This window comes from Dipodomys merriami, unplaced genomic scaffold (assembly GCF_024711535.1).
Source record: "Dipodomys merriami isolate MVZ:Mamm:240054 unplaced genomic scaffold, mDipMer1.0.p SCAF_16, whole genome shotgun sequence".
Taxonomy (NCBI): Eukaryota; Metazoa; Chordata; class Mammalia; order Rodentia; family Heteromyidae; genus Dipodomys; species Dipodomys merriami.
The window spans coordinates 27,060,001-27,084,854 of NW_027202937.1; the positions used below are offsets into that span (position 1 = coordinate 27,060,001).

A 24,854-nucleotide genomic window follows, 5' to 3' on the forward strand; every position below is an offset into this window, starting at 1 on the left:
TCCAGTGGAGGATGGAGTCTGCCTTTTTATTTTCTTTTGGTATATTTATGTTCTATCGCAGTTGTCCAGTTTCTTCAATAAGAATGTTCTTGCCAACTAGGGAAAAAGAAAGGAAGGGGTAACACTGTCCCCAAAAACTTGTACTCATTATCTGACATGAAATTGTTGACGTCTCGGTACAACACCTTAATAATAACAATAACATTATTTGTCAAAAGAAATCATTCTTCCCTGTATAGATAGAAGAGACTAGGAAGCATTACAGAAACCACAAAGCCTTGGGTTTTAAAGAAGATATTCAAGAGCTCAAAAGAGTTACCACTTGATGTGTAGCTAGCTGTTTGAAGCTCAGTAAAATGAGTCATGGAGAATAATTACATGAGACGGAGAGAGGGGGAGAGAGAGAGAGAGAGGAGAGAGGAGCTAGAAACACATATTATAGCAAGCACTCTCTTATAGAAACATGAGCCACAGAAGTAAAGTTGAATTTCCTAGTAGTTTCCTTAGTAAAATGCAAAAGAAACATGATTTAATTTTAACAACATATTTTATTTAAACCAGTGTTCTCAAATATTACCATTTCAACTTATAATTAATGTAAAAATTTAGAGATGTTGTATGATCTCTTTTACAAAGTCTTTGAAATTCAGTGTGAGTATTACTACAAACCTCCATGCAAACTACCCCTGTTTTATCTGTGAGGTTGGTCCCTCTGTCTGGGACAGAGTTAGTTATTCAAAGGAGTTCTATTACTGGAATCCTCCCTCCCATATATCATACTTTAGCCAGTATGTTTGTGTGTATATATATGCATATAGCCCTATATATGTTTATTCATGTACTTATAATTTACATTTAACTCCAGGAAGTATTTGTTATTCTTACCAATCTGCTCAGGCATTGAGATAGAAAGGGGTTATGCCATCCCCGTTCTGGAATGTTGCCAACATAAAAAATGCATTTGATGCATCTCTACCTCCTATTTGGGAAACCTCCAACAAATTCAATTGCAAATGAGATGTGCAATTTTATGGTCTGTGAACAAGGGATAATACTTTAAATATGTGAATTTAGACGCTAGGAGATATTATAGAATACACCATTTCTTGCTAGCACAACTTTATAAAGAACATTTATATCATCTGTCAACATGATTACTTAGACAAACTAGAATAGTTTCACATCATCCCCATGGTATTCTTCAATTAGCACCCATTATCATCTTATAAGTAAATATCAGAACATTCTCCCTTAAAGATACCTTCCAAAGGAAAGCTTTGTAAGTCATGGCAGAAGTATAATGCTACTTTATTTACCCAAGTTATCTCCAGGAAATGTAAAGTTATTAGATAAATATCAATTTAATTTGTGAAGGAAATGTCTAAGAGAGGGGTTTTCTAAAAACAAATGAACTAGAAATGGTTTCAAGTTTATGATGGCTTCAGTCCCAGGATATAGTGGAAAAGTAAATAAAGTATGTATGGATCTTTAAAACTAGACATACTTAAGGAGAATAAGTAAGTGTGAGATACCATTGCGAACCTCCTTGTACAATTCATATATGCTAAAAATTACAGAAAAGTAAAGCAAGCTCTGTTGGGTGAGTGGGCACCATTAGGAAAGTTGGAGAGCCAGTGGAAATGTGAATGTGGATGAAGAACTTTACATGCATGAAACTAGCACAATGAAACCTATTGGATTGTTTTCAGAAAAGAGAGGGAGAGAGGGTTTTGTTAGGTCCATGAGATGTATGTATGGAAATGTTACAATGAAACCCCCTTGTACAGTAAATATATATTAATAAAAATGCTAGTAAAAAGGAAAGAAATAAGCAACATTGGTAACTTGTGAGCTCTGGTAGGATCTCATAGGTACCCTGAGGGCCTTCACATGCCATCAGGTGACACTGTGTATTCCAATGGGAAGACATCCTTTATTGGATGAATCGAACCAGAGAAGACAATGCAGAGAACCTCAAAAGACCCACAAGGAGTAACAGCTGGAATCAGTATTGGAGGCCAATCCAGGACCTGGAGTGGGCACTAACAGCAGCCCTTGAAGAAACAAGAAGCAGCTTCTATGTGGCTTTGTGGAGCTCACTGTTGGTTGCATTTATGGCTTGAACACCATCATGTGAACCCAAGGGTCTTGACAAAAGGTGGCAAAGTGGAAGGCTGTGCAGTGGAGAAAGAAAGAAATGACAGGGTCCCAAAGATGCTGAGAAGAATGAGTTCTGTAATCTGAGATCTTTCCAGAAGACTTAAGGAGTAGTATGAGTTAAAGATAGAGGTGATCTCTCTGGTTACCTCTTGTGTTAGAGAATCCTGGATTTGGTTTATAATTGTGATTCTAGGTTTATCTTGATATTGGCATGGCTCTAAAAAAGACATTCCTATAAGAACCTGTGATAAAAATAGCATATAAGTTTTGGTGTTCAGTGCATAATTTGAATTGTCTAAGCAAGTATGTGAAGAGAATTGTCTCTCCCCATAGTAAACATATCCTAGATTGTTTTAGAAGTGATATTGTATAACACTGTTTACATTTATAGTTTTTTCCCCTTAAGATGGAAAACAGGTGTTCTATAAAATTTATAGACCATTAAATTTTTTTTGCTTCAGGACATTTCAACTATTATTAAGAAAAAGAAAATACATAGGAAAATCATTTGCTTTAGGTTTATTGAACTGACCTGGATTTGTGTCTTTAGATCCCATTTGACTCCTAAGTGATTTTAATCTCTTTCATTGATTTTGTAGGTTAAAAATAAACACTGAGAAAAGCTCCCTTCCTGCTGAAAAATAAAAATATTTTATGTAAATATCAGATGTATAAAGTATAGTTTAGTTAATACAACTATTTTTTCTTTTTCTTTTATTTACTTTTATCAGCAAACGTAAATTGTACCAAAGGAGTTTCCTTGTGATATTTTCATAATGTGCATAACATACTTAGATCATATTCACTGATCCTTTCTTCGAGCTACCTTTTTCTATAACTTTTAATAAATTTCATTGTTCCATCTTTTACATATAATGGATTTCAATTATATTCATCTTTATCACCTTCTCCCTCTCCCTTTCTCTCTCCTTTCCTGTCTCACTCTACCTCCCTCTCTTCCCCTCCCATTCCTCTCTGTTTTCTTTTGTGAAGGGGAGTGGTAGTGGAGGAGGGCTGGACACTGGACTTGAGCTCAGTTTCACTTCTGGCTTTATTTTGTTTAATTTTTCATAATTAATTAGAGTATGAGTCTCATGGACTTTCTTCCCTGGGCTGGCTTTGAACCACCATGCTCAGTTCTCACCCTCCTGATTAGCTAGGATTACTGGTGTGAGATATAGGCACTCACTTTATTTTCCTTTTTTAAAAGAAACAACGGAATTCTAGAACAATGTCCAGTTGGAAAAGAATTTTAGTAGGTTGAAAGAATAATAAAATCTTACTTTATTTTCTTCATTGAAGGAATTGACTGTCCTCAGGAATTCTGGCAGATTTGACCAGGAAACCATCAGGTTTATTTCTATTGCCTTTTTCTTTTTTCTGTAAGTGTTAAAATTGAAGCCATTGATAACACATAAACAACTCTTAAGTGGTTATTTTATATATTCTCTTAAAACTGGTGTTGGTGAAGCCTCCACCATATGACTCTGAATAATAATATTTTATAAAACCTGCTATATGTAGTTGGCCAATGGAAGAACAGTTACGAGTCATTTTAACATGCAAGTATATTACTTTATTGTTCAATTCATTTGTGATAGGTGGAGTCATACCATTTGAAAAAAGTGGGCTTCAATAAAATGTATGTAAGTTTAAAATGAAAATGTGAAGACAAGAGTATGTTATGATTGTCAAAAGGATGCTTAGGAATTTTAAGCTAATCACTGGTGGCTCATACTTGGAATCTTAGCTACTGAGGAGATTGAGATCTGAGGGATGTGATCCAGAGCCAGCATGGGCAAACAAATCTGGGAGACTAATCTCCAATGAATCATCAAAATCCACAAGTGGAGTGGTGGCTCAGTAGTAGAGTACCAGCCATAAGTACAAAATGCTAACCAAGCACATGAAAGAAGACCTGAGTTCAAGTCTCAGTATCAGACTCTTTTTTATTTTAGAAGCACAAAAGTGCTAGCATTACAGAATATACAGTTTATCAGAGAGAGGTTCCATAGCTTTCCTAACACAAACAAAGCTGCACGTAAAAGAATAGATAAAATATGAGTTTTTGGAGACATTAATGATGTAATAAAGAGATTTTTGGCAATTGAAAAGGTTATAAATAAATCCTTAAACTCCAAAAAAGTTCTTTTAGTTTCTTTTCAATATATTTTTATTTTGCATTAAAAGGAATTTAATGGAAAATAAAATTTTCCTTAGACTTCCCTGGATTAATCAACTCAAAGTCTTATTCAACAAAGTGGGAAGTCCGAATTCTTTGCTTCATGAAATTAAGAAGCTTGGCTGTAAGTTGTCAGATGGGTTAGACATAGATTATTAATTGTGGCTAAACTAAATCTGATAATCTATTATATTACTTGCTTCACATTGAAATATTTGTCCCTGTGATACAAAAGCTGTCCTATCTGAATGAACTCATAAATGAAGTTATATAAATACAAACAACCCTAGATCTATGTGGAAGATATAATTCAATTAATGAAAGTGCAATAAAGAAATATCAGGCATGGGATTAATGTCTAATTTAAGGTACTTCAGAATTTTCAAGGCAGTATGTTGAACTGTGTTTATATGTCTATTTAAATGCAGGATAAAGCTGTTAAGCTTCAAGCTAGAGAGGAAGAAAACATTTGTTATGATTTTTAAATAGCAGGGAAAATCAATATATTTATACTTAACCTTTGCATTGCCAAGGTTACATATACCCTGGAAACCTCTTCCTGTTTAGAAGTTGGGAACTTAGGGAAGTACTTGTCCCTGATGAGGACTTGGGGTCCAATGAGCACAGGATGCATGTGTGTCCTGGGGGCATCAGGAAAAGGCCCTGCAGCCATTCTGCTTTTCATAGCACTCTAGTGGTTTGCCAGTTAGAGAGCTTTTGCAATTTACCATGAGGGAGGGCCTTAAGGGGAAGAAAGAATATGGCTCAATTAATTAGAACTTGTTAGCAAACTTCAACTATTACCCTATTTAGATTTTCAAATCACTGATATATCAAATACCCATAAGATTTGGAAAGGAAGTAAGAATAAGCAGCCGAGAGAGCTAATTTGTCCACCATGATACTACTTGAATACTCTAAGCAGTAATTTTCACAGATTAGACTTTCTGTGAAGAAGAAAAGGGAAATGGAACTGGTTTTCTTTATCACCATTTGGTGTTTTTTAAGTGTTACTTGTGTGGCTTTCATTCTCAGTCTCTGAATAAGATTAATAATCAGAATGACATCTATAAATTCCTATTTTAAGGATAATAATTATGAAATAATTATTGAAACTTATTTGGAGCTATTTTATAGGGTGGGGTTTTTCTATTTATTTAGCACATCTTCAATGCAGCTTATTTTTTGTATTAACAAAAGTCAATGATTCTTCATAATTATGTGATTTATCAAGATAGCATTCAAATCATATCTTCTCTGTTCTAAAGTCTTTTCAGCCAAATCTCTAATATTTCCATGGCACGGAATCATATTGTCTTCAAATGATAATCATACATATTTTTTCAATAACTTTAGCTCATATGTCTCTTATTTTTACCATAAGTACCTTAGATATGCAAGAAAATGTATAATATTTTAAATAGTGAACATCCTAGCCATAGTTTGTGTTTTTGTCATCAGCATTTTTGTTTGTTTCATTGGAGTTTTAGTGTTTTATTTTGATACCTAGTACATTGAAAACTTGAAGACAACTCGTGTGTGTGTGTGTGTGTGTGTGTGTGTGTGTGTGTGTGTGTGTGTGTGTGTGTGTGTCTGAGTCCTGGATCTTGAACTCAGGGTTGGGCACTGTCCCTGAGATGTTTTGTTCAAGGCTACTGTTCTACCACTTGGGCCACAGATCTTGTTTTGGCTTTTTGGTGGTTAATTGGTGATAAGAACCTCACAGGTTTTCTCTGCCTGGTCTGGTTTTGAACCTTAATCATCAGATCTCTTGAGTTTCTAGAATTACAGGCATTGAACCACTCTCTGTACTTGGCTCTAACTCTTTTTCTTGTATTAAGACATTTTCCTTTGGATCAGTGATAAAACTGTTTGTCTGGCATTCACAAGGTTCTGGGATAGATCCTTAGCATTACAAGGAAAGAAGGCAGACAGGCAACAGGCAGGCAGACAGGCAACAGGCAGGCAGGCAGGAAAGAAGGAAAGAAGGAAAGAAGGAAGGAAGGATGGGAGGGAGGGAGGAAGGGAAAGGAAGGAAGGAAGGAAGGAAGAGACTTTTAGTTTCAGCTATCTTTCAGTGAAAATATTTGTATATCAACTTTATAAAACTCGTTGAATGGATTTAATAGGCTAGAGTGGGTTGAAGTCTGATAGATTCTATTTTTCTATATTGTATGGCAACGATCACCTGATTTTGCATGTTTATGTAACCTGTTTAGTCCCATGGATACTTAAACTTGAGATGGTGGTATTGGATTTTCAAAGTTGAGAAATATGATAATTTCTCAAATCTACTTTGATGTTCAGAAGGATCTAATTTAATTTTAATGTTCTTGGAGTCATGCCTCTCAAGAAATAATCTTTAGGAAGATGTCCTATTTTGTGAAATGTTGATACAATGGTATAATCATAGAATATACACAGCTAAAATATACTTGGAACTCAAAAAATTAAACCACCCAACAACAAATCCTCAAAGAAACAACTGCCCAATAAATAAGTGGGCAAAAGACTTAAAGAGAAGCTTCTCTGAAGAAGAAAGAAGGATGGCCAATAGACACATGAAGAAATGTTCAACATCCCTAGCCATAAAAGAAATGCAAATCAAAACACCATTGAGATATCACCTCACTCCAGTTAGAACAGCAAAAATCAAGAACTCTAACAACAACAGATGCTGGAGGGGATGTGGACAGAAAGAAACCTTACTTCATTGTTGGTGGGAATGTAAACTTGTTCAACCACTTTGGAAAGCAGTATGGAGGTTCCTCAAAAGACTTCACATAGATCTCCCCTATGATCCAGCAATCGCACTTTTGGGCATTTACCCAAATGTATACAAACAAGACCACACTAAAGCTACCAGCACAACTATGTTTATTGCAACATTATTTACCATAGCTAAGATATGGAACCAACCCAGATGCCCCTCAGTAGATGAATGGATCAAGAAAATGTGGTATATATACACAATGGAATTCTATGCCTCCATCAGAAAGAATGACATTTCCCCATTTGTTAGGAAATGGAAAGGTTTGGAAAAAATTATATTAAGTAAAGTAAGCCAGGCCCAAAGAAGCATAGGTCCCATGGTTTCCCTTATTTGCAATATCTAGTATAGGTATGAGTCAAGCGGAAAAGGTCAGATAATGTGATGTTAGGAAAATGAACCCTTAAATATGTATTTTAATGTTTTCGTTTTTTTCATGCATGTGTTTCTAACGCATTTATAAGATTATTTCTTTGTTGCTTTGTATGTCCCTCCCCCACAGTGTAACCCCCGCTTTCACTATATTTGATGTCAGTATAACATGTGGAGGAGATGGGGACAAACAAGTCGTTTAAGGATTCAGGTGGACCTGTTGCAACAATGAGAAGTACAAAATGTCATGTCAAAACCAACTTTACAATGTCGGTGTGGGGGAGGGGAGGGGGGTATAATTGGGTGGGGGGAGGGGGGAGGCTGGGAAGGGAGGTGAAGGGTAAACAAAGGAGGAGGCTGCAATGCTTGGTAAGAAATGTATGCATTATCCTGCCCATGTAATTGTAGCCCCTCTGTACAGTATGTTCTCAAATAAAAAAAAAAAGAATATACACAGCTTAGTTATTCTGTTTATCTGCATTGCTATCCTTATTTAGTTCATAGCATATAATAGTAAACAGGGAGTTTAAAAAGTGAACTGAAGCAAGTAGAGTCATAGGAAAAGAACACAAAGAGATTCAATAAGACCCTCCTGAAGAAGAGAGAGATGTGTTCAGATTTTTTTCCTTTCTAGCTAATGTAGCTTATTTGAAAGGAAGTGATTGCCTTGTTGAATCAAGACACTTTGGTGATTTATACCTTCTTCTGGTGGACAGTTTCATTCTCATTCTTGCAGGCCCCAAACAACTGCATGGGTGCATATTTGAGGGTTTCCTGACCAAAGTTCATGTTCAGTGTCACTTAAATAAAGCCTTGATACCTTGTGCTGCTCCAAGTGATAGGAAAACCTGTTATGTATGGAATGACAGAAGGCAAGTGCATGTGTTTTTCTCTCCAGTTTGAAAAATCATAGCATATAAAATGTACTAATGGATGCTAACTCTAAATACTGAATACCTAATATTAGCAAGTTGGAAGAAAAACTGGAATATGATAAATATTAACAAGAATAATTTATTGTTATTACTTGATAGATTGTATCTGGTTGCTTCAATGTAGAGTCAATCATATTTAAACCTATTTGAATCTGTCTGTCTATCTGTAATTGTCATTGCTTTCATATGAATATCACAAATAGTTAAACATCAGCCATATTAAAACCTATTGTATTTGTATTGCTAAATGCCCTACTTTGAATTTCTCAGTGGGTCTGTTAATTTTCCTGTGGGAGGAGTTTAGATATATCCAAAAGCACTCTTAATGATTAGGACACTTGTAGGAATTTATTCTATTAGCAATCTAGCTTCTGGTGATATGTACCCTCTCCTAAAAGCTATCCTGCTTTATTAAATCCTGACATTAAATCTAATGACATTGAAGAAAAAAAGCTAATACTGAGATGCAGTTCATTGTTTCCAAATTCATACTGGATTCATTGAGTACTGTCATCCTTAAATCTGTCTGCTGCATTTCAATTTTGGGCTTATCAGGGTAAGGCATACCAAGGGAAAAGAATGATCATTTTTAATATTTGAATGTGGGTCCTTATTTGATTTGTAAACTGATTCATGTTATAGAAATCAATTGGCAAAGCAATGAGTTACAAATAACAGTTTTAAGGAAGCATATCACAGCTTTATTATTTCAGTTGACGTGAAGTAATTTTGGTTTAATCTTGAGTGGTAACTTGTTTGAAGAGATACACAGTCACCCCTTCCTGGGGGTGGGGGGATTCTCATCACCTTTACCTAGCTTTAATTGTTCTCCATATCACTTATCATCATCTAATAAAATGTGTATACTTTTTATTAAACTTATTCTTCCATTTTCCAAATGAAAGTCTGAAAGGAGAAGAATTGTGTTCCTTTTACTAAGCGAGTCAATATGGGTTGAATGAATACATAGACAGGATATGTGCCAGGATAAAGTGACCCTGTGCGCCAATGTACTGATAATTTCAATGAGAACTTTAGTTAAACTTGGTTCTGGGGCTAAGCATGGATTTCATGACTTACTTTATTAAATTATGCCTTTAGGAGGTTGAGAAAAATTGAGGCCTATCTATTGAAAAATGGTACTTCACGTACATGTGTACCTCTGAGCCTTTTCCTTTTTTTTTTTTTTTTGGTCAGACTTTCCTTTTTTCAGAATTTCCTTTTCCCTGATCACAAACTTAACTTCAGGCAGCAATTTCTCCAGGAAGTTGAAAGTCCCTGATATGGCTTAGATGCTCTCCTATGCTCAGGGAACTGTGGCTGTCCTGGACCATAAAATTTCAACACACCAAGCTGTGCATGCTCAGCTAACAGACTTGTTCTTTCTGTGGTATGGGCTATGTTAGAAGCAAGGTGCTTCTATTTTTTTCTTCCAAGACATAGTTTTGGTTCTGAAAGAGCATATATTATAAAGAGTTATAAAGAGAAGTGTGTGTGTGTGTGTGTGTGTGTGTGTGTGTGTGTGTGTGTGTGTGTGTGTGTGTGTGTGGTGTGTTGGGAAGGAGCACATAAAAGAAAGGAAAAGAGAGAGGAAGACTGGAAAGGAAAAGAAGAATAAAAATGTTGAGAAGATGTTGCTCATTTAAACCCAGAATGAGTCCCTATCCAGTGAAAGGATATGTTTTTTAATTTTTTTTCTTTAGAGAGGTTTAATTAATGGATGCAGATTATATTGTTAGCACCTCTATGTAGCAGGATTTTGCTGAGCTAGTCACATAATAAGAGCTCAATTACTATGGATTGAAAGAATGAATATATAGGACACTGAAAGAGAAGGGATGCCTTTAACCTCACAGAGATTTGTGTTTTAGTGAGGTGACAATGGATCAGTGTACTACTTTACATGTAAAACAATACATAGCATAATGTAAAATGGGGTAGAAATGCATATAAGAATATATGAAGTATGCCATGTGCCAAAGGCTCATGACTGTAATCCTAGCTACTCAGGAGGCTGAGATCTGAGGATCATGGTTTGAAGTCAGCTAGAACAGAAAGTCCATGAAACTTATCTCCAATTAACCAAGAAAAAACCAGAATGGAGCTGTGGCTCAAGTGGTAGCACTAGCCTTGAGCAAAAATGATAAGGGACACAACACCAAAACCCTGAGTTCAAACTCCAAGATGCACACACACACACACACACACACACACACACACACACACACACACACACACAAACACACACACACACACACACACACACACACACACACACACACACCACTTAATTCTTTTTCATTATGGAGACCTCAGATTAAAGCAAATTTTCACTTCTTGTGCTTACTGCAATGATAGGACAGAGATTAATATTAAAATGATGATGATCCAGAAAGAGCATTGAACCTAGACTCATATCAAAATTTCCTTTCACTGTAGGAAAGGAGCACTTGCTTGCTCTGCTATTGACCCTAAACCAAGCATACTACAGAATCTCACAATGCACCTGATAGAGATTCACCCTTCTCTGTGTGCCAGACTCTCAAAATTGTCTTCATCCTACAATGCTTTATTTTGCTTTCAAGTGTTGAAGGCAGCTTGAATTATCATCAGAGTAGCTTATATTTCATCAAATGCAAATGACAGGCCACAGACATATACGTTTCAGTCTGCAGGAAGTAGGTAAGGAGATTTGGAAAATTGATAGCAGACCTTTTTCACTATTACAAAAATCAAACCTGATGCTATAGTTTGGATATTGAGATATGGACCAAGTAAGTAGGCAATGGGAGGTGAGAAATTTGGAAGTGTGTGGTGTTGAGATTGATGTGTGTTGAATAAAATTTTGGGGTAAGTCTTTGGAAACTTCTCTTCATGTTACTCAAGTTGACAGAAATAATAATGATAATGATAATGATAATAATATAAAAAGATTTGTAAGCAGTATTTTTTTTCTTTCCCTTTTCTCCTCCCTTCTCTCTCCTTGATTTCTTCCTTCCTCTTTCCTTCTATTTTTCTTCCTCTCTTTCTTGCATTTTACTCAACTCTAAGCCTGGAGCTTTGATGAGTTTCTTATTATTAAAGCACTATTAGGTAGGGTATAGAATTCTGGACACAACCACAAGATCTATTTCATGAAATACAAACCCATTAGTGGATTCATTAGCAAACTCCACACATCATTACAATACCCAAATGTCCCTTTCTACAATACTTACCAAGGTAGTTTGACTTAATTTTTTCATGATTTTAATTATTATTCTAAAGTCTATATTTGATAACTTTCTCATTAACTTTTTAGCAACAGAAAGATAGCATGAACTTGTTTCTTGAATTACCTTTTTCTGACCTTTTGCAAGATGATAATTACAAAAAACAGAGAGAGATCTGGAAAACTTGTTAAAAAAATTAAGCTGATAGAGTAGCTAACATGGTCCTTCTGTGCTGGTGTCGATTTCAAAATTAACATTTTGGTTCATGTGCTTCTAATAATCACTGACCCTTACCTCATCTACTTTCCACAGGAAATGACTACAGCAGAAATTACTTTGACCCACTGATGGATGAGGAAATAAACCCAAGGCAGTGTGGGATGGAGGTCAGCAGAGAGGGTGAGCCAGAATTAAGTATGTAATTTTTGTGTCAGAATATTCTTTTCCATTCATGAAAATGAGGTGACAAAGATCACATGTGCAGCTCTGTTTGGGTTTTGCAGCTTACGATTGGAATGGTAAGTGTTCACCACACACCAATAATGATGGGCAGTGGAGATGGCATTTTTTTTCAAGGAGAGCAAACTGGCCAGATAGAAGAGGTAGCAGTTGGTTTTCATCCAAATCCCCTATGAATTGCTTTGCTGCCCACGCTGAGGCCTAGTTTTTGCTCCACTAGTTTAAAAGGAGCATTCCTAGTGCACTGTACTTAACACATGCTGAGATTATTGAATTCCTTTCATTACATGCAGGAATCCAACATGTAAGCCTGGTACTGGTGGCTCATGCCAATATTCTTAGCTATCTATGAGGCTGAGATCTGTGGATCACGGTTCCAAGCCAGCCCAGGTAGAAAGTCCCTGACTCTTACCTTCAACAGACAAAAAAAGCCAGAAGTGGAGCTATGGCTCAAATGGTAGAGAGCTAGCCTTGAGCAAAAATGCTCAGGGACAGTGTCCTGGCTCTGAGTTCAAGCCCCAGGATTAGAACACACACACACACAGAGACATATAGAGACACAGAGACACATACAGACACACAGACACACAGACACAGACACACAGACACAGACACATAGACACACACACCTCAAATCCCAAAAACCACAAAAGCAAAACAAAGCAAAACAATAACAACAACAAAACATCATCTAAGTGGGAAGCCAGGAACTGGGAAGATACTGAAGAATGACAACATGGTGCCCTCTATAATCTTGAGTATAGGTGTATTTGTGAAAGAAGAGTTCATCATTGTTCCTTAGGGGCAGAGTCTGAACTTCCCAAAACATTCAGGTTGGCAAAATTTATCGATGGGACCATGACCATTACAAAGTTCCTAGTTCCTTAGAATTATTTCTACACAGAAGGTCACATTTCATGGTTAGATTCCAGTCATGGGAACTGCCTTTGTAATGGAAGACTAGACTACATCACCCAAATAAAGGGTTCAAATACAACCCACCGATGGATGAGGAAATAAACCCAAGGCAGTGTAGGAAGCCTGTTTTTTGTGCCATTATTCTCAATAAACCAAAACCTACTTTTTTCAGCTTTTGAATTTTTAACATATGGATGTATTTTAATATAATTTTATTGTAATTATTAAGGTGTTGTATAGAAGCTTCACTAATTCACATGTCAGGTAATGAGCACATTTCTTTTTCCCCAAACCTAGTTTTAAATGGTGCAGAATCTAGAAATATCAAAAGACAGTTTTGCAGGGTAAAGTGGGGAAGCCTCAGAGCTAGTTATCACCAACTCTTGAAAAAGTCAGGGTGAATTAGAGATTGGAAACTCACAATCTTTTTATTTGCCACACACTTGAGACAGGGGAGACAATTGCAATGACTTCTAAGGAAAAGGGAGGTCAACTGGATGAACTATCATTTGAGGTCTTCGAAGAAATCATTGTTATTATTATTATAAAGGTGAGGCACAGAGGGGTTACATTTACATACGTCAGGTAATGAGTACATTTCTTTTTAGACCATGTCATCCCTGGGCTGTCTCCCAGTTTTCCCCCTCCCATCCCTATCCACAAGTTGTGTAGTTCATTTTCAACATAGTGTCCAGTGAGCACCATTGCTGCATTTGTTCACCCTTTTCCCCTCCATTTCGGTGCCCCCATTTACCCTCCCAAAGACATATAAACAAACAGAACTAAAAGAAAAGAAACAGAAGCAGCAAAAAGAAAAGAAAACCTTTTTATTCATTGGAGTTCATTTTGATACATATTATTTTGTGTGATCAGACTGGTGTTTTAAATTATTATGTACTTTATTGTTCTTAGAAAGGTGATGTACAAAGGGCTTACAATGACCTGAGTCAGATAATGAATCCATTTCCTTCCCTTCTCTCACTGTCTGTCAGTCCCTCCCTCCCATCTCTATCCACTGTCATCTGTGTCTGTGAACTTCATTGCTGCACTTTGTCACCCTTTGTCCTTCAAATTCTGTGCTGTCCCCCATGCCTCCTGAATATATACATGTGACTATACCATCCATAAAGAAGACAGAATCATCAAAAAGCAAAAATTAAGTGACAAAGGAGAGACATCTTTTTTCATATTTTGGAGTTCATTTCAATATATATGTTTCAAATCTCTTATAGAATATGATATATATGTGCATATGTATGTATATTTGGTGGACATTTTAAAATGCAAAGAGTTTAAGAAACATGAGTGCACACTCACTATTCATTTATTGATGTAAAAATAACAAGATTCATGAGATCGAGCATGCTGTTACTTCTTAGCACTCCAGCACACTTCTGGCAATTACAAAGTGAATTACAATTACAAATGAATCAGAGTACCTGCCATTTGCTGGAGATCAAGCACGAAGCTAGGTGTCCTATCTTTTAAAACTCATAACCATCCAGTTTGATGTGTAAGGACATGAAAGTTGGGATCCCAAGTTTACATAGCTACAAAGAGGCATTGCTAAAATCTAGATACAGGCACAGAGCCCTGACTCTGAAGATGGTGTTTATGGTCTTTCACTGCTTTCATTACCTTGGCATAGAATTCCTTGTCTCCTGCATCAGATACTACCTATTATCAACTTCCAAGTAAGACCTTTTAAAGTGCCATATATAAGCCTAATATGTTTAATAATGGCCCCACCAAGAAGGATGCTTCCTTAGCAGACAACCTGCATAACGGTTTGTCTCTTCCTGTCTTGAGTGTTGAGGTCTGGGCTGGCTCTTGGCAATTAAAGAAAAAAAAATCGTAGGTCAACTGACTCTTGAAAAAGCTATCTGGAGCATGCAAAGAGTAGAAGCTACTAACTTCCAAGGTCTGTTCAGGTTCCACTCTCAACCATTCCATCTGCTCCTGCAAGCTCCAGCTTTCCTCTTTAGTCATTCCAAGTTCGTGATTATAGGCAACATGGGTTTTTTTCCAACACTAATGTTCAAAGAAATTCATGTATGTACAAATTAGGAAGACCTAGGATTCTGAGAAAATTTAGTGTGGAGAATGACGATCCCAGAGGCCTCTTCTGGAATACTTGGTTGAGTTTTAGATGTGAATAATAGAACTAACCATAATCTTCATTCAGAATGAGTAGCAAAGTGATAGGAGATACAAATACAGGGGACATGTTAAAAGCACAGGAACATCGCACATATAATTGAATTGCCTCCCATAGGGAGATAAACATGCTTGGTGTAGTAGGATATATATACTGGTTATAATTCTATGTCTGAGATGCTCATCCACCTTGAATTATTTATATTTCGTTATATTTAGTGGCAGGAGATACATTGGGATGACCTTTTAAACCTTCAAGAAATACATTTTAATCAAACTTAAAAGTTTCTACACAGTAAAGGGCATAGCTAAATAGAATGGGAATAGATTTTTTACTAGCTAGACACCAGACAAGAGCCTAATATCCTGAACGTACTTAGAGCTCAAAAAATTAAAGGAGTAAAATTGGCCAACTGTCACATGAAGAAATTCTCAACATCGCTGGCCATAAAGGAAATGCAAATCAAAACAACATTAAGATTCCACCTCACCCTAGTTAGAATAGCCACTATCAAGAAAACAAACAACAAGAAATCCTAGTGAGGATGGAACCAAAAGGGAACTGTAAGAAACTGTTGGTGGGATTGTAAACTTATTTAGCCACTCTGGAAAGCAATTTGGAGGGGCCTCGAGAACTAAAGGTAGAACTACCCTGTGAACCTACAATCCCACTCCCGGGCATTTATCCAATAGAATACAAACAAGTTTACAGTAAAGCTATTAGCACAACTGTGTTCATTGCAGCCCTATTCCTCATAGTCAAGAGAGGGAATTAGCCCAGATGTCCCTCAATGGACCAACAGATTAAGAAAATTTGGTATTTATACACAATGAAATTTTATTCATCCATTAGAAAGAATAATATTGTACCATTCATAAGGAAATGGAAAGTTCAGGGGGGAAAAGTGAAGTCAAACCCAAAGAAACAAAGATTGTGTAGCTTTATTCATTTGTGGTAGAGAGAATGTACTTAAAAATCTATAAGTAAGCAACTGGGCAGTATGCAAGTTGTTACAAGTTAATCAACTCAAGTATAATAGACTCTATGGAGAGCTGAAATAGTATAAACTTTTAGAAAGCCTAAGTCAAAGCCCAACAAAATAGCTACTGGAAAATGGGTAAACCGAAGAGAGGAAGGAAGGTGGGAAGAGTAGTCAAGTCATTGTATATCAACATAGCCTCTTCTACATCTCATGGTTGTCATGGGTCCACCTGTATCCCTATTTAGACAATTTTTCCCCTTCCACTCCCCAAATTATACCAATATCAAATACAGTGAAAACAGGGGGTGAGAGGAAGAGGGTAATGTAATTGTGGAGATGGGAGGGAAGGGATGGGAGGGGAAAATCAAAGGAGGAGGCAACAATGCTTAATTTAAAAATGTACTCATTACCTTGCTCATGTGATTGTAACCCCTCTGTACAGTATTTTCACAATAAAAAAGTTATTTAAAAAAAAAGAAAAAACAGGGGGCTGGAAAGTTGGCTCAGTGGTAGAGCGCTTGCCTTGCATGCATGAGGCCCTGGGTTCGATTCCTCAACACCACATAAGCAAAAAGAAAAAAGCCAGAAGTGGTACTGTGGCTCAAATGGTAGAACACTAGCCTTGAGCTGAAGAGCTCAAGGCCCAGAGTTCAGGCCCCACAACCAGACCCCCCCCAAAAAAAAGAAAAAAAGAATTCATTGTATATACCACAAAATTAAGAAAAATGAAGAGGGGGTTGGAGGGGGTGAGAATGTTTAAGGAAATGGCACTGTCAAGATGCATTGTATTCATAAACTTCTTTGTTATATGGCACCTCCTTTGTACAATTAAAGATAACAAAAATTAAAAAATACATTTTATGAGGTTCTTTTTTTCCAAGAGATTGGTGCTAATGAACATATTGTTGTGTTAAATTAATAAGAACTGAGAGCCTTGTATTCTTTTACTTATGGTTTTATGTAAAGAATCCTCCTTTTATCTATTGCTATTCTCACTGCAATATACTATTGTCACTAAAAGCACACAAGGCCACAAAAGTTTGTTGTTCCTTTCATGTATATTTTACATAGTAAAAGGACAATGCATGAAGTAATGGTAGCTAATGGAAAAAATTCATTTTTTTGTTCAACACTTAAACATCCCATTGTATGATTTGACAAACCATAATGACATATTCTGAAATGATTTGAGTAATTGATGTTATAACCCATTGAATCTGAGATTCTTTTTGTTGGAGTGGCAATTATATATGTATATCCTGCAATACACATTTAAAATTATTGTTCCAATTATCATCAACTTACAAAAGGCTTATTTCCAAAACAAAGCAGCACATTGAATAGAATTCATACCTATGACCCATAATATAATTAATCATTTCTCTTTGTAATTACATTTGCATACCAAAAAATTAGATGATGAGCAAGTCATCATGCGTATATTCTTTTAACACCCTTACAAGGTGATGACAGAATTCTCTATAATCGATTAATGAAGCTTTTTGATGTCAGTGGGCAAGGAGAATCCCAAGGTAAGAGACAATCATCTTCAATCTCTTATGTTATTATTAGTTACAAATGAATTGATACGGTGTCTTGCAAATGTTAATCTGTCTTTTCTAAATATTAAAGTTCATCAATGACCTGTCTATGCTTCTGATGGTGAATAGTAATTATGGCTCCTTTTTACAATTACATATGATTTGTAATCTAAATAGCAAAAAAAGACTCTTGTTGCAGGGTTCTGCAACACACATGGCTTGTGGGTTTACTACTATATGAGAGTCTGTGTGCCCATGACAACGGCATCTTGGTTCTTGAACACATACTTTGGGATGGTAGAAGACAAGTAGTGTATATTGCTCTCAATTTGAGCATTGGAATCTACATTTGAAATTTTGATTCATTCTAGTAAGTTAGATACATTCTAGTAAATAAGTATTGAACTAGAAATTTAAATGTAATCCTTTAAAAACGAAATTCCTTGGTATTGGTTTAACAGTATAGACCCTGACTTAGTTTTCACCAAGCACTAAATGAATTTTGCTATATACCTGGAACTAAATTCATGGCTGATCAGTCTACTGGCTAATGTTTCTTTTCTCTCTCTCTCTCTCTGTGTGTGTGTGTGTGTGTGTGTGTGTGTGTGTGTGTGTGTGTGTGTGTGTGTGTGTGTGTGTGTGTGTGTGTGTGTGTGCATGTACTGGGGCTCGAATTCAGAACCTCTCACTTAGCTGTCACTTAAACTTTTCTGCTCAAGTATAGCACTTTATCACTTGAGCCACAGTTCCACTTTCTTATTTTAGCAAGACAATTAGAAATAAGAGTCTCACAGACTTTCTTTCCTGGGCTGGCTTTGAACCCTTGTCTTCAGATTTCAGCCTCTTCAGTAGCTAGGATCATAAACATGAGCTACTGGCACTGGCCAGTTTCTGTTTCTTTTTCACAGCATGAGCTTGGTTCTTCCCAAACAACACTTAGTCTTCTTTCCAAAAATAGCTTCTTAGCAGTACATAAGCTGAAGAAGAGTAAATCACTATTAGGTATTTTAGCAGTACTTATTCCTATTAAATTATGCTGAGCCTTCTCCATTCACTATCTGCTTGACCTTGAGTTAATTCATTTTTCAATTTCTACCAAATGGATCTATTACATTTACCATATGGAGTAGTGTTGAGGATTCAATTATTCCTTGAGCAGAAAGGAAAAGCATATAAAACAATAGAATGGAAGAAAGACAGCCTCTTCAGTAAATGGTGCTGGCAAAATTGGTTAACTACATGTAGAAAACTAAAGCTAGATCCTTATATATTACCCTGCACCAGAATCAACTCCAAATGGATCAAAGACCTTGAAGTCAAAGCAGACACTCTGAAAACATTACAGGATGGAATAGGAGAAACCCTAGGTCTCCTTGGCTCAGGCCGAAATTTTTTGAATAGAGACCCGGAAACACAACAAATCAAAGAAAGGTTGGACAAATGGGATTGCATAAAGTTGCAGAGCTTCTGCAGGGCAAATGACATAGCTAGCAAGATCAATAGAAAGCCCACGGATTGGGAGAAGATCTTTACTAGCCATACAACGCACAAGGGTCTCATATCTAAAATATACTTGGAACTCAAAAAATTAAACCCCCCAACAACAAATCCTCAAAGAAACAACTGCCCAATAAATAAGTGGGCAAAAGACTTAAAGAGAAACTTCTCTGAAGAAGAAAGAAGGATGGCCAATAGACACATGAAGAAATGTTCAACATCCCTAGCCATAAAAGAAATGCAAATCAAAACAACATTGAGATATCACCTCACTCCAGTTAGAACAGCAAAAATCAAGAACTCTAACAACAACAGATGCTGGAGGGGATGTGGACAGAAAGGAACCTTACTTCATTGTTGGTGGGAATGTAAACTTGTTCAACCACTTTGGAAAGCAGTATGGAGGTTCCTCAAAAGACTTCACATAGAACTCCCCTATGACCCAGCAATCCCACTTTTGGGCATTTACCCAAATGTATACAAACAAGACCACACTAAAGCTACCAGCACAACAATGTTTATTGCAGCATTATTTACCATAGCTAAGATATGGAACCAACCCAGATGGCCTTAGTAGATGAATGGATCAAGAAAATGTGGTATATATACACAATGGAATTCTATGCCTCCATCAGAAAGAATGACATTTTCCCATTTGTTAGGAAATGGAAAGGTTTGGAAAAAATTATATTAAGTGAAGTAAGCCAGGCCCAAAGAAACATAGGTCCCATGGTTTCCCTTATTTGCAATATCTAGTATATGTGTGAGTCAAGCGGAAAAGGTCAGATAATGTGATGTCAGGAAAATGAACCCTTAGATATGTATTTTAATGTTTTTTTTCTTTCATGCATGTGTTTCTAACGCATTTATAAGATTATCTCTTTGTTGCTTTGTATGACCCTCCCCCACAGTATAACCCCTGCTTTCACTATATTTGATGTCAGTATAACTTGTGGAGGAGATGGGGAAAACCAGTTTTTTAAGGATACAGGTGGACCTGTTGCAACAATGAGAAGTACAAGTTGTCATGTCCAAAACGAGCTTTACAACGTCGGTGCGGGGGGGGGGGGGGAGGGGGGGAAGGAGAAGGATTGGGATTGTGGGGGAGGGGGGAGGCTGGGAAGGGATGTGAAGGGTAAACCAAAGGAGGAGGCTGCAATGCTTGGTCAGAAATGTACGCATTATCCTGCCCATGTAATTGTAACCCCTCTGTACAGTATGTTCACAAATAAAATAAAATTAAATTAAAAAAAGAAAGGAAAAGCATATACCTAAGAATAATAAAAATACTAATGACAATGATGGCAATGAGTACATTAGTGCTGTTGAAACATCTGAACGCCCATCATGTAATGGCACTGGATTACAGTGCCTCTTCCAAATTTTATTCTTGGATGGACACACATCTCCTTTACTTCTCTGCTATGGATATACATACCCCACCTTTTATTTTCTTTTATTTCTATAAAATCTGGCTTTTCAAGCCATTTATATGCACATTTTGGGGGAATCCTAAATTCAAGTAGTGTACTAGGTTTAAGTACACGATGTGTAATATTGATGTATGGTTAAATGCACCCCTCCTATTTCAGTAATTGAAGTAAAAAAGTCTTAATGCACAGCTACACTTGATTTACTTTGTAAATATGGCAACATACATAAAGGTAGAGGTTTTTTTTTTTAAACTTTAAACTTCTGGATTTTTGTGATTTCTTGAGACATTAAGCGGAAAAGACTGTGGTATGTTGTAGTTTATGTAAAACTCAAATTTATTCCATTTAAGAAAGACCTAAAGTGGTTATCTTCTTGAGTCTTTGGTCAATATTGAATGACAAGGAAACTTTGCTGGGACAAACAGGTAGGCGCACCAACGCGGAGCCCTTGGATTCTGAGGAGCCTGTGAGTTCCATGAAATCCTCCAGGAGGCTGACAGTACCATTCCTGCCTACGTTAAGGACTTTGAAAAGCTTGCTCAGAGAGACATAATTCTGCTTGCAAGTTCTCCACTTGAACAGGTCAGTATTATAAATGTATAAAAAACCAAGATGATCTTGTTTTTGGAATGGAAGTCCTGCACATGCTTTACTGATCCTGCGTTCCAAATATCTAGTGAGAACACGTGGCCTGTGACATCTTTAGAAATATTCCCTCGTTTTTCCAGGTGGAAATTCTACTCCTTGTTAGTGTCTACTCTGGTCCTGGTAGAACTTAATTTTGCTTCATCTTTTTTTCCTTCTTTGGTGTGTATGTGTGCCAGAGAAATACTGGGGCTTGAACTCGAGTGTAGACACCATCCCTTAGTTTTTCTCACTCAAGGCAGAGTATGGAAGAGTAGTTTGTCTTCTCACGTTATGAAAGTCTTGTGCGTGGTTGTGGTTGTATGGATCCGTGGATGTCTGCGTGTCTGTGGTAATATGTATAAGTGGTTGTATGTGTTGGGGTTGGGAGTGTTTGAGAGCTACGTGGGACAGGCCCCCCTTAGTTTTTCCCCAGGATTTGATATGGAATCTCTGAGGAAAGCACTCTTGGCAGTCACTCTGTAGTTGCACAGGTGATAGTGATATGGCATCAACAGTGATATCATTCTACCTAAAGTAGCAAGGCATGTCAGCAAGAAGTAATATGCAACCCTGTACCCATTGCAAACTTCCAACATACATTGAGAACTTTGTGGTTAATTAGAGCCCTGGTAGCATAGAAGAGTCCCTAAAATCTGATCCTTTCTCAGAGCATGCTTTAGTTCATAGTATAGGTGGGCTTTGTTAGAGTCTTGGAAAGATATGATGGCTGAAGATTCAAGTCTAAGGCCGTGGAGGCAGCAAGATGACTTGGAGTATGATGAAATGATTAAGAAGGAAGTACCTACGACCATATAAGATGATGCTAAGTGAAATGAACTCCAAGATAGGGAAACAAGAGGTTTTCCTTTGTTCTTGTTGTTTTTAATGTACTATGTGATTTCTTTTTTCTTTTGTGTTTTTCCCTCTATAGTTCATCCCCTGTTGTCACTGTATTTGATTCTGGTACCCTGAGTATTGTACAAAGAACGAAGGGCGAACCAATGCAACAGCGATACTCACAAGACAATGTGTTGGAAATGAACTGTACAACTTGGGGGCTGGGATTGGGAGGGAGGGAAAGTGGGAGAAAATGAAGGGGGGTAACAAGTTCAAAAAATGTACTCACTACCTTATGGATGTAACTGTAACCCCTCTGTACATCACCTTGACAATAAAATTAAATTTAAAAAAATAACCGAGGGTGAGGAGGGATGGTAGGGAATGTAGGAGGCAATGCTCTTTGAGTCAAGAGAGTGAGCCTGCTGCTGACAAAACAGTATTAAAATCATCTCAGTGTAGTTTTGTAAAGGAGTATTAATTCAGTATATCCGTTTATGAGCACAATGCATTTTGACCAATGTCACCCAATTCATCATTTCCCCATCTCTCCAAACCCGATCCATCCTTTCAGCTCACCTAGTTCCATTTTCACCTATGCACACCAAATATTATGGATGCATTCACTCACTTCCTCTCTTCATCTTCTTCATTTCCCTTGTCCTCGCTCCCCTGGATGCCTCAAGTTGTAGCTTCCTGATATTCATTTTGTTAGACTGCAAGTTCATTGTTCAAAAGAGTTACACCATTGCAATTTTCCTTTGCCTAAAACACACTTCAGTTAATACATGTGCATATATATGCATGTGATCCTGCCAACTATCTTTTTATTGTTACATTTATTGCTGTTATGAGACAATTTATTTATCTAAGTATATATGCAGTCAGGTTAGAAATGTTTGGGCTGGGAATGGGTGTAAGTTCCTTGGGGGGGGGGAAAGCTTGTAGGAATGACATTACAAAACAACTTAGGTCCGAGAATTTTCCAGTGAAAAATAAGACTAATCAATTAAGTGCATAGATTTTTTACAAATTTAACACAGAAGGAATTCAGCAGAGCAATAATACATGGCTTTTAGAAAATAAGTATTGAATTAGAAATAAAATAATTTCATTTTACATTTTAGCTACCAGGAGGAAGTGTTTTCCCAGCCATTTCCTGATATTTACAGTACGCTATATACCTGTTCCTAATCAATTGCAGAGAATGAGCTTTCCCCCTGAATTGTAATTGTAAACAATCCATACATTTAGCTGATTCAATTAGGAAGCCATGCTTTAAGAGGCTATTTTGTGTGTGTGTGTGTGTGTGTGTGTGTGTGTGTGTGTGTGTGTGTGTGTGTGTGTGTGATTCCTATGTAGTATTTCTAAAGATTTTGTCTTGATTTTAAGACTAAAATATCGTATTTAGGGTAGTTGTGGAATTTGCATGTTTTAGCCAGGATTAGGCACATTCCAGAAAATCATTCTGAACAGCAAGCCAGTGCATCTTGGCTATGTAACCACTTTCCTAAATTATGTAGAACCTTTTGCCAGTTGGCCCTGGACATGAGTCAGATTTAATATCATAAAGTAAGTGACATTCAGGGCTGAAATCTTGTTCTTCAATATGAGAGAAAGTGTAAAGATAAAACCCATAATAACAGCTGGGCGCTGGTGGCTCACACCTATAATCCTATCTACTCAGGAGGCTGAGATCTAAGGATCAGGGTTCAAAGCCAGCCTGGGCAGGAAAGTCCATGAGACTCTTGTCTCCAATACACCACTAGAAAACCAGAAGTGGCACTGTGGCTTCAACTGATAGAGCACTTGCCTTGAGCTGAAGAGCTAAGGGATAGCACATAGTTCCAGAGTTCAAGCCCCATGAACAAACAAACAAACAAACAAACAAAACCACATAATAACATCTCCACAAGTTAGAGATAAATTTTCTTAGATACTTTAACACACTGCTAGCAAGTAAGTCTTCCATAACCGGAAACTTATTTTCTACTTTGTGATTCAAAGAGAAAATAGTTTGGAGGGAAAAATGATTTTAAAAAGTTACTTGAGACTAGTACATGGGTGAAATTTTAATTTTTTGTTCACTTAACTAATACACGCGTGCATATATCACTAACTATAACTACACATATAAATCAAAGTGTAGCAGGTAAAACTATAAAGACAGAGAAAGAAAGATCATATGCATTATTTCATGACTTAAAAAAAGAGAGAGAAAGAAGTAGTAATTTACTACATCTTCATTTAAGGGAATTGGTAATTATACCATCATATATGCAAGTCTTTCCCGTACTCTGTGCTTGGCCTGAGGTAGGAAGAAAAACTCCATATAATTATAAAAGGTCAGGCAATAAAGCTTTTTGCCCTCATTGCTTGCTCAATGAATGGAGATACATATATATATGTATATACATGTATACATGTATATATATACATGTATATACATATATATATATGTGTGTGTGTGTGTGAATGCCACAGATAACCAGTTTGCCAAAATTATCATGGTTACCATTGGTAGGTAAATGGTTTTGAAATTAATTTTCTCAAATACAGTTATAATGTCATTACATAGAAGGTATGATTTGGAACTTTCATTCATGTCACTTGAACTATTTAAAAAATATTTAAGTATTAGAAGAGAAAGCCCTTTAATAATATGTGAATGTTCACTGCTAACCTACAGATGCAATTCTAAGCAATTATTTAATCTTACAACTCCCTTAAGAGGATAATATTATTATCCTCATTTTACAGACCAGAGCTAG

The 24,854-nt window shown here is 36.7% G+C and overlaps 1 pseudogene; it reads left to right on the top strand.

The window, feature by feature from the left end:
• The window catches only part of LOC138827711 (uncharacterized), a 276,436-nt pseudogene that overhangs the window by 3,160 nt on the left and 248,422 nt on the right, over positions 1 to 24,854 (top strand).